Here is an 11,158-nt window from a genome sequence, read left to right on the forward strand (position 1 = left end):
TATATATTTATATGTATTTCAAATATATATATTTATTTCTGAAATATCCATATATATTTTAAATATATATAGATATTTCCTGCACTTCTGGAGTGCAGTGGCACACCTCCCAGCCTCAGGTGAGCCTCTCAACTCAGCCTCCCAAGTAGCTGGCACTACAGGTGCACACACCACCATGTCCAGCTAATTTTTGTATTATTTTCTAGAGGCAGGGTTTCACCATGTTTCCCAAGCTGGTCTTAAATCCTGGGCTCAAGCGATCCACCTGCCTTGGTCTCCCAAAGTGCTAGGATTACAGGCATGAGTCACCATGCCCAGCCCCAAAATTTTTTTTTACAGCAAAATACTTTCCTGGTGGCTCTAACAGCAAGGCAAAATAGCACAACTCCAAAAATATCTGAATTTAAAAACTGAGAAAACCTCCTAAAAATGATAGCATACTAATTAGATCATTATAATAAAATGATCTTTATATTCCTTTCAGCTACACTACAAAGAAAGAAACTACTAATAAAATGTTTCAAACCAAGGAATAAAGCCATTCATCACAATTTTTTTTAAAGAGATGGGACTTGCTATGTTGCCCTGGCTGATCTCAAACTCCTGGGCTTAAGTGATTCTCCATCTTGGCCTCCCAAAGCACTGGGATTACAGGCATGCGCCACTGCACCCAGCCCACAATTTCTTTTCTCATCCAAGAATCATCCACTAAATGTGGACTGAAAGTCCACTGCTGTCTATGTAGACTTGAATATCTAGAATGTCCATGAGTATCTGAAACCTTAACCCTTAGGTGAACATTCAGGTAGTTATCCCACCATCAGGTGTCCAACGTGACAGCCACCAGAAGCTGCAGTTTCCCTATCGCCACCAGGCCTGCACCGCCTTCCCTAATTCTAATACCACACAAGGGAATGAATCAATACCCAATGACCTGAAGGCTTACCACATTCTAGGCATTGTTCTAAACTCTGATGACACTAATGAATAAAACCAGGCCTTACACTAGGGGAACTTTTAGATGTTGTAAAGAAGACAAGTGTACAAATAAATTACTATCCACATTTCTGGAGAGAGGTCTGACTTGCTCTCTCCATCTCCAATATCACCTAGAGCCCCTTGATAAGCCCTCATGGCAACCTGCCACCATATGTGAGTCTGTGGGTGTCAGTGTGGTCATTTCTTTGGCTGTCCCTAGACTGTAAACTTGATTAGAACAAGTGCCTCATGTCTATTCTGTTCCCCTATTATATCCCTAGCAAGGTGCCTAAAACACAACTGGCAACCAAATATTAATTAACCGGATGGATGGATGGGTGGATGGATGAGGACTCAGTCCTTTGAAAACAAAGCAATCAGGTCTCCCTATAGGAAGGTCTACAGGCAATGCCTTACAAAAGGTGTATCTGGTGACATAAAATTAACAGTTTTTTTTCTAATAAGCCACGGGAAATACATTTTTTAAAATGTACACTGCCAGGCGCAGTGGCTCACGCCTGTCTGTAATCCCAGTACTTTGGGAGGCCGAGGTGGGCAGATCACCTGAGGTCAGGAGTTCGAGACCAGCTTGGACAACATGGCGAAACCCTGTCTCTACTACAAGTACAAAAATTAGCCAGGCATGGTGATGAGCACCTGTAATCCCAGCTACTCAGGAGGCTGAGGCAGGAGAATCACTTGAACCCAGGAGGTGGAGGTTGCAGTGAGCCAAGATCGTGCCACTGCATTCCAGTCTGGGCGACAAGAGTGAGAATCCATTTCAAAAAATAAATAAATAATAATACCAAAAAAGGGAGAAATTGTTTAAAACACACCCCCCCCAAGTATTTAGGTTGATAACTACTTTCTTAATTTTATGCATTTTTAATTTGTAAACTATTTCCATTAGTTTCTGACTAAAAGTTACCTTTAGAAGAAAATTCAAAATCGATTTTTTAAAGAATCATCCAAATTCATATGTTGAACAGATTTTTTAAAAACATTCTTCCAAATCATGAGAGCTTATTCCAGAAAAGCACTTTGCCTCTGATGTTTAAGCCAGAAGCATTCCCAAATGCAGCTGGTCACAATGGATTGCAGCCATTTCTATCAGTGAACATGGTATTTTTCAAGACCACTTTTTAGCTCCTCTTCTCACATTCACGCAATTCCCAGCTCTGTTTTTAGATTAATGAGATTTTCATGGCCGTAAGAATGTTTTCCAGGAAAGAATTAGATGGAAAACATTTTGAGCTTCAAAAACCAAGAGACAAGAGACCATTTTTGCCTTACATTTTCTCTCCTCCAAAGTCCACTAGGGAAAGCTAGACTTCTAATTTTTAAATTCTTTTGAGGAAAGTAAATTTATATTTTGTTGCTTTATAAATATCATAAAATTACTTAAACTGGTGACCATACTTGATAGTCTATGCCACTAAATCCCCACTTAATATAGTAGATAAATTCCGTGGCCCCAACAGTTCTGAGATATTGACAAAGATTTTAAAACTTACAGCTCAAAGGGCGATGACTTGTTAAATTTGGTTGGAGTCTATTATTTTATCATTTGAACAGCTTGCTACTTTTCTTTACAATTCCAGCTTAACATCTACAGAATCAGCCAGGTGCAGTGGCTCACACCTATAATCCCAACATTCTGGGAGGCCAGGGAGAGCAGATCACTTGAGGCCAGGAGTTCGAGACCACCGTGGCCAACATGGTGAAACTCCATCTTCACTAAAAAATACAAAACTTGGCTCGGTGTGGTGGCGCACACCTGTAATCCCAGCTACTGGGGAGGCTGAAGGATAAGAATCATGTGAACCCAGGAGGCAGAGGATGCAGCGACCCAAGATCACACCACTGCAGTCCAGCCTGGGTGACCGAGTGAGACTCTGTCTCAAACAACAACAACAACTACTATAGAACCAAGATAGAAAATTCCTGGAGAAATCAAAGATGATAAAATTCAACAATAAGAGCTAATTCACCTGGGTGCGAGAAACTGAAAATATTTAATAATGTGCCCTTTTTCAGGAATAGAGCTCTTAAAGGTATTAGAAAAGTTAAAACCCCAGACATCCAGGCTCAATTCACCTAGTCATACATATAAAAACATGCAATTGTAAATCTTAAAACATCAGAGAAGCATGGGGATGCCTCAAAAAATTAAACACAGAATTACCTATGATCCAGCAATTCTACTTCTGGGTATATACCCAAAAGAACTAAAAGCAAGGAATCAAACAGATATTTGTATTCCCATGTTCACAGCAGAAGTAACCTAAATGTCCACTGACAGATAAATGGAAAAACAAAATGTGACATATAGAAGGTAATATAATTTAGCCTCTAAAAGGAAGGATGGGCGTGGTGGCTCATGCCTGTAATCCCAAGACTTTGGGAGGCCAAGGCAGGCGATCACTTGAGATCAGGAGTTCGAGACCAGCCTGGCCAACAGACCAGGGAAACCCCATCTCTACTAAAAATACAAAAATTAGCTGGGTACGGTGGCACACGCCTGTAATCCCAGCTACTGGGGAGGCTGAAGCAGGAGAATCACTTCAACCTGGGAAACAGAGGTTGCAGTGAGCCAAGATCGCGCTACTGTACTTCAGTCTGGGCAACAGCGTGCCACTCCGTCTCAAAACAAAAAAGCCATTGAATAAAAAAAAAACTCAAATCCTGAATATTGTGTTTCTCATTTCCCATGCTCTTACTCTCCAAATTTCAGCAGATTCAGGTAACTTTTTGGCCAGATGCAGTGGCTCACCGCTGTAAGCCCAGCACTTTGGGAGGTTGAGGCGGGTGGATCACCTAAGGTCAGGAGTTCGAGACCAGCCTGGTCAACATGGTGAAACCCTGTCTCTACTAAAAACACAAAAATTAGCCTGGTGTGGCAGTGTGTGCCTGTAGTCCCAGCTACTAGGGAGGCTAAAGCCCAAGAATGGCTTGAGCCCGGGAGGCAGGGGTTGCAGTGAGCCGAGACCGTGCCACTGCACTCCAGCCTGGGAGACAAAGCAACACTCTGTCTCAATCAGTCAATCAGTCAATCAATGGAAGGAAATTCTGACACATGCTAGAACATGGACAAACCTGGAATACATCATGCTAAGTGAAATAAATCCCTCACAAAAGGACAAATATTGTATGATTCCACTTAGATGAGACAGCTAAAATAGTCAAAGTCATACAGACAAAACATAGAATGGTGGTTGCCAGTGGCTGGAGAAGGGAGGAAGATTGTTTAACGGGAACAGAGTTTCAGTTTGGGATGGAGGAAAAGGTTCTGGGGATGGACAGATGGATAGCTGTATTACAATGTGAATGTACGCAATGCCACTGAATAATACACTTAACAATGGGTAAAACAGGCCAGGTGTGATGGCTCATGCCTGTAATCCCACTGCTTTGGGAGGCTGAGGCAGGAGGATACCCTGAGGCCAGGAGTTTAAGACTAGTCTGGGCAACACAGCAAGACCCCAGTCTCTACAAAAAAAAAAAAAAATTAATTACCAAGTGTCATGGTGCGCACCTATAGATCCAGCTACTTGGGAGGCTGAAGCAGGAGGACTACTTGAGCCCAGGAGTTCAAGGCTGCAGTGAGCTACGACCATGCCACTGCGCTCCAGCTCTGGGCAGCAGAATGAAACTTTAAAAAAAAAAAAAAAAAAAGAAGAAAAAATCCAACAACAAAAAAAAACTAAAAGGGCAAATTTGACGTTACGTACATTTTATCACACACAAAAAAATCAGGAAGCATCTAAAATATGACTTGCACAATTGCCAAATGGCATTTGTACTTTACTTTTTTTTTTGAGACAGGGTCTGTCACCAAGGCTGGAGTACAGTGGCACAATCTCAGCTCACTGCAATCTCCTGGGCTCAAGTGATCCTCCCACCTCAGCCTCCCAAGTAACTGGGACTACAGGCACACGCCACCATGCCCAGCTAATTTTCATATTTTTTGTAGAGTCAGGGTTTTGTCGTGTTGCTGAGGCTGGTCTCAAACTCCTGGGTTCAAGCGATCTCTCCACTTCAGCCTCCCAAAGTGCTGGGATTACAGGCGTTAGCCACTGCATCCAGCCAGTATTTGTACTCTTTTTATTTTTTGAGATGGAATTTCACTCTTGTTCTCCAGGCTGGAGTGCAATGGCACCATCTCGGTTCACCACAACCTCTGCCTCCCGGGTTCAAGTGTTTCTCCTGCCTCAGCCTCCCGAGTAGCTGGGATTACAGATATGTGCCACCACGCCTAGCTATTTCATATTTTTAGTAGAGATGAAGTTTCTCCATGTTGGTCAGGCTGGTCTCAAACTCCTGACTTCAGGTGATCCGCCCACCTAGGCCTCCCACAGTGCTGAGATTACAGCGTGAACCACCGCACCTGGCCCTATAATCTTAATAAAGACAAAGACTATTCAAAAATTATTAAAAATATATGTTGTGATTAGTTTTTAAATTCTCAGATACTGATTTTATGATTGCTGTTACATTAATATTTAAAATACATTGTGTGCTAGAAATTTGAATGGGAAAAATTAAATGTCTATGAACAAAAACATCCTATAAACTAAATCTTAAAAACATAAAAACCAGTACTGTGCTTAGCCCTGCACTCCAAAGTAGTCAGCTGCCTTTTTTGGAAATAGGGTCTCAGTCAGTTGCCCAGGATAGAGTGCAGTGGCACGATCATGGTTTACTGCAGCCTCAAACTCCTGGACTCAAGCAATCCTCCCACCTTGGCCTCCTGAGTAGCTGGGACCACAGGTGCATGCTACCATACTCGGCTAATTTTTGTATCTTTTATAGAGATCAGGTCTGGCAATGTTGCCCAGACTGGTCTCGCACTCCTGGCCTCAAGGAATTATCCTGCCTTGCCTCCCAATGTGCTGGAATTACAGGCATAAGCCACCTCGCCCAGCCTGTAGTTAGCTGCTTAATGGTGTGTTTTCTCCTGACATTATATCCTTTTAATACCAGCAAGGTATTAAAGTAACTACATGAAAACATGGCAATGGCAAAAAAAAAAAAAAAAAAACATATTTGCTCTATGATTAGTTGCTAGTAATCAGTAATTTCTCTGATGCACTCATATACCTACATGTATGTACCTGTGTACACATTATGCACACATATGCAGATACACATATTATGCATACAGAAAACTCTGACATTTGTGATAACATAAATGTACTTTTTGCTTGTTTTAGAAACTGAACATTGGTAGACAAATTCATATTTAATCTAACACTCTGATCCTAGAGCCAAAGCAACTGAAAAGCCCCAAGGTGAAGTTACGTGCCAAGTGTTAACAGCAGAGTCACAGCCAGAATGTAGAAGGGGTGAAATAATGCTACATATTTTATAAAATTCAATTCAGCTGCAAAACTTAAATTGATTCTCATTAGTGCTCCTGTGTAAGCACCGAGGAAGGTGAATCTGAATTATGGCTTGAGTGCCTCATTTTAAAAAGCTTATTAACTGAGAAGAATACCTAAAACATGGCAATTTAAGGAAAACAGGAGCAAATTATAACGCCTATTTTGGGAAGCACTAACCTGTATTGTTTCAGGTTAGAAGACAAAATTTTAATCACTTAATTTTTAATTCAGTGAAACTTTTTCTCTAACTTCAATAAGTTTTTGTGCCCTAATAAAAAGCATTCATCTTCTGGAGAAAAAATGATGGAGAATTGGCCAGAATTGTAATGTGTCATCTTATGGTTTGTAAAGCACTGAAATCATAAAATGTTTATACTAAATTATTATTTACTTTATATTTGATAAATTTACATTACCTTCTCCTATTCATATCCATTCCATACCCACACCAACTTGGATGCCATACAGACATAATAAAAAACCAACCCTATCACTGGGTATTTATTTTATCCATATTCGGTTGGAAATTTTAATGTTTGTTAAAATTAGTAAAAATGAAATAAGCTTCATAGCTTTGCTTAATGAAGTGGTTTAAAATAACTTCAGGTGCTATAATTTTAGCTGCTTTAACAATTAAGCACGAACCCCTAGATGCACCCCTGATTTCAATTTCAACTTGACAGATTCTGAAAACTATTAACTACTGTTTCAAAACAGGGCAGGTACGAAGAGCAGAGAAACCTACAAATTTGACAAATCAAGTTTAGTAATAAAAATCCTAGCAAGGAGGCTGATTGTTACCTTTTAATGATAAAATTCCCTATATTTTAGAAAAATGCATTAAAATTTTCCCATTTCAATTATTTCACATTTGAAAATTAACTTTCAAACTCAATTAAACTCATGTATGATAATACTGACAATTTATGCTTCATAGAAATACCTCTTTAAAGAAAAACTTTAAACACAAAGTAAAAACATGTGGTTACTTTCCATTGTCACATGATAGGAAAATGTACAGTTAACGACTGCTTTCACTATACAGTAATTTCCTACTTGCAGGCTGATAAATAAAAGTAAAGTGAGTGATCTAGTTTATCTTCCTAGTAATAGCATTAAAACTATTTCTTATACTAGCCCACCTCAAACAGCCCCCTTAATATTGACAGTACCGACACAGCATTAGTGGCAGAGGCCATGTGAGGAAAAACATTTCTAGAGACCAAGAACATCACGTAAGATACTTATATGACACCACAATCATAAATATATATATATATATATATACTATACAGAGTACATAATAGTGTCTTTTCTTAAACTTCATGAATTGTTAGTATAAGCTGGTGACGGCAGTGCTAACACCTGTCCTCTTTCTACGAAATTCAGAGAACTTGCTAGGTCTTCAAAAAAGTTCTGATTGCCAAAGTTCAGACTCAGCTTGGACGAACTGACAAGCTTCTGAAGGATATCAAATTTCTCACATGCACTTGATATCATATTCTCTCTTCTCCACTAAGTTATTCATTTGGCTGATTTCTACTTTCTGCCTACTACTTTTCTCAATGAATACATATAATGTATAAAAGCTCAGCTTCCAGTAATGTCAGCAGGTAAGAAACTGACACAGTTCCAACTTAAAAATATTATGATCAGATATACAGATGTATCTCTAAGTAAAATAAAGCCACAAGGAGAAAATTTGTAATGTATTAATATTTAACAGGCATTGTACCATGTTATTACTCAAAAAAGACTGGCTGTATTCTTCAACCTAACTGTTGGTTCTAAAACAGTATCATTTCCCCTTGTTTTGAGGAAATGATGGGGATAATTTTTCTTTTCTTTTTTTTTTTTTTTTTGAGAAGGAGTTTCGCTCTTGTTACCCAGGCTAGAGTGCAACAGTGCAATCTCCACTCACTGCAACCTCTGCCTCCTGAGTTCAAGCAATTCTCCAGCCTCAGCCTCCTGAGTGGCTGGGATTACAGGCGCCCACCACCATGCCCGGCTAATTTTTGTATTTTTAGTAGAGACAGGGTTACACCATTTTGGCTAGGCTGCTCTCCAACTCCTGACCTCAGGTGATCTGCCCACCTCGGCCTCCCAAAGTGCTGGGATTACAGGCATGAGCCACCGCGCCTGGCCAGGAATACTTTTATAGAAATAATACCTGTGGTTCACGCCTGTAATCCCAGCACTTTGGGAGGCTGAGGCGGGCGGATCATAACGTCAGGAGTTCGAAACCAGCCTGACCAACATGGTGAAACCTCATCTCTACTAAAAATACAAAAAATTAGCAGGGCGTGGTGGCATGTGCCTGTAATCCCAGCTACTTGGGAGGCTAAAGCAGGAGAATCGCTTCAACCCGGGAGGCAGAGGTTGCAGTGAGCCGAGATCGTGCCACTGCACTCCAGCCTGGGCAATACAGAGCGAGACTCCATCTCAATTTAACAAAAATAACAACAACAACAAAAAACAGAGAAATCATACCTGACTGCTCTGAATCACAAGTCGGCTAGAATAATAAATGCAAAAATGAGCAACCTCCAGAGAGAAGAATTAGCCACCCACCATAAATTTCTGATTCACAATGAGATAGCAAGTGTCATTTTGATAAACAACCTTCACAAAATACTACAAGTGTCATTTCGATAAACAACCTTCACAAAATACTACACTGAGATAACAAATGTTTCAGATTAATCTACTCAATTTTTGGCAGTTAACTCCTATTTTGACTATCTGTTGCTCAACGCTAGAGAAGAGTTACACTTCCTGGGAGAAATGAAAAAGACAATAGTTAAATTTTAAGACAGGATTGTTACTGACAGTTTTCTCCTCTTTTCTCCCTATAAACTGTAGACAAAGCCCACCTAGTGGTTTAGAATTAGGGAATTAAAAGGTAGATTTTGTTACTATGCTGTAATTAAGAATCTTCACAATTCCAGCTTGAGGGGGGTAGGGAGGTGGTTCAGAATTTACACCTATCTCACTGCTGCAAAAAATTCATTGTATCAGGGTTAGACTGCAAATACTGCTACCCTCAAAACGAATCTGCAAATTATTTCCCAAATGCTCAGTAAAGAGGTGAGGAGGTTCCAAACTCCAAATCCAGAATGCACCTACTACAGGGCAAAGACTGAAGTTTTCAGGGAAAACACACCACCGATTTTAAAGCTGATTTAATTATATTATTAACTATTCAGACACCTAATAGCCACATCTGCAACATTCAAGCAAGCTTATTTCAGCTAACAATATCACACTGCCCACAGTTCCATTTCACAATACCGTCTGCCTAAAAACAACTTGAACTGAAAACCAATACTAAATCAGGATAACCCTTTTCAGTGCCTCCTGCTAATCATTAGGGCAGCGGGATAAGTGAATTGTTCAAGTCTATTGTGCAGCTGCGCTCTCATTCAGTTTCGGAATCTCCCTTGGATATTCGTTCATGCTTGTAGAACCGACCACGCGGTACATTGGGAAACAGTCACATGAACAATGCGTGACTTCCATTGTGCATCAATCCTCCTCTTGTTAGGAGGAAATTAAAAAGTCACGATGGACACACGAAAGTACCGAGAAGGCACGCAGCTGCAGATCTGGTGGGGGATGCATGCGGCACCAGCATGGTCGTGGCACCCGAGTGGAAGTGCAACAAATGCCAACATCTTGTTACTTTTAACGCCTAACTTCCTGCAGCGCTGGAGCAGCCAGCGGCCGCCGGGAAGACGAGCTCGGCTGCAGCACTGCGTCGCCGCGCCACGACCCGACCATCCTCTGAGACGCCCGGGACGGGAGCACCCACCCCCCAGTCAGGCGCGGACAGACCTCCCGAGCGCAGCCCGGCGAGAACCCATCAGCGCGGGAACCGGCCTCGAACTCCAGGCGGGGACAGCCGCGAGAAACTGACCTACGCGGTCACCCGGGCTCCCAGAGCAACCGAAGCGGAGGCCACGACCGCAGGCTTCCCGTCTGCCCGCCCCACGTCGAGGAAGTGGTCGTCACCGACTCTGGCTGGCACTCCCCGAGGACGCTCGAGCCCGCGTAACGTCTATCTCCGGGGCCCGGGGCCGGGACCAGGGCGGAGCGCGAGGTGGCGCCGCCCCTCCCTGCAACCCGCCCCTGGAACGCGCACCCTCCTGGCGAGCTGGCATGCCGCCCGACCAGTGACCGCAGAGGGGACACGCCCATTTCCCGCCCACTCCCAGCCCCTGCCTGGCCTGCGCACGCCCCCTGCCTGCTCCTGTCCCGCCTGGGCCACCGGCGCTGGTTCCAGGTTTTGCCAGCTACTAGCGAGGCGCACGGCCTTCGCGCTCCTCCCACCACACCCCGAGGGAAGAAGGGGCAGGCTCTACCCGGAGACTACAGGTGACCGCCCGTCTGAGTCAGTGGAAGACCCCTGTCCCCAAGCAAAATATAAGTCCTGGGTTAATACTCTGGAAGTTTGTCATTAAGCAATACATCACCCAGCTGCGCAGATTTTTTTCTTTTTGCTTTGGCTGCAACTCGACACGTGGGAACTTAATTGGCAATGGAAATTAGACAATTTACAAAAAACACCTCCTTTTACTTTCACATGTGAAAGGAAGCCCTTAAAATGCCATACAGGTGTAACCATTATAGAATAGAGATGCAGGAGACAAGGATTTACAAAATTTCCTCACCTGCTCCCCTCCAGATTCCATGCACAAGGCGTCTAGCTAGAGGAGTTAGCAAATAGTCTATAATATGAAGGTTCAAACTCTAGCATAATTCCACCGTTTTTGTTTTTCCTTTTTTTGAGGCAGGGT

General features: G+C 42.3%; 1 protein-coding gene across 1 annotated transcript in view; it reads right to left on the minus strand.

The window, feature by feature from the left end:
• Positions 1–10,506, minus strand: part of OSBPL1A (oxysterol binding protein-like 1A) — a 237,844-nt gene extending 227,338 nt beyond the window's left edge. Inside the window, exon 1 of the mRNA XM_011939267.1 lies at positions 10,279–10,506. The gene's annotated coding sequence lies outside the window, so the exon portion shown is untranslated. The remainder of the gene's footprint in view (positions 1–10,278) is intronic.
• Between the last annotated feature and the right edge of the window lie 652 nt (positions 10,507–11,158).

This window comes from Colobus angolensis, unplaced genomic scaffold (assembly GCF_000951035.1).
Source record: "Colobus angolensis palliatus isolate OR3802 unplaced genomic scaffold, Cang.pa_1.0 Scaffold18, whole genome shotgun sequence".
In the NCBI taxonomy this organism is placed as follows: Eukaryota; Metazoa; Chordata; class Mammalia; order Primates; family Cercopithecidae; genus Colobus; species Colobus angolensis.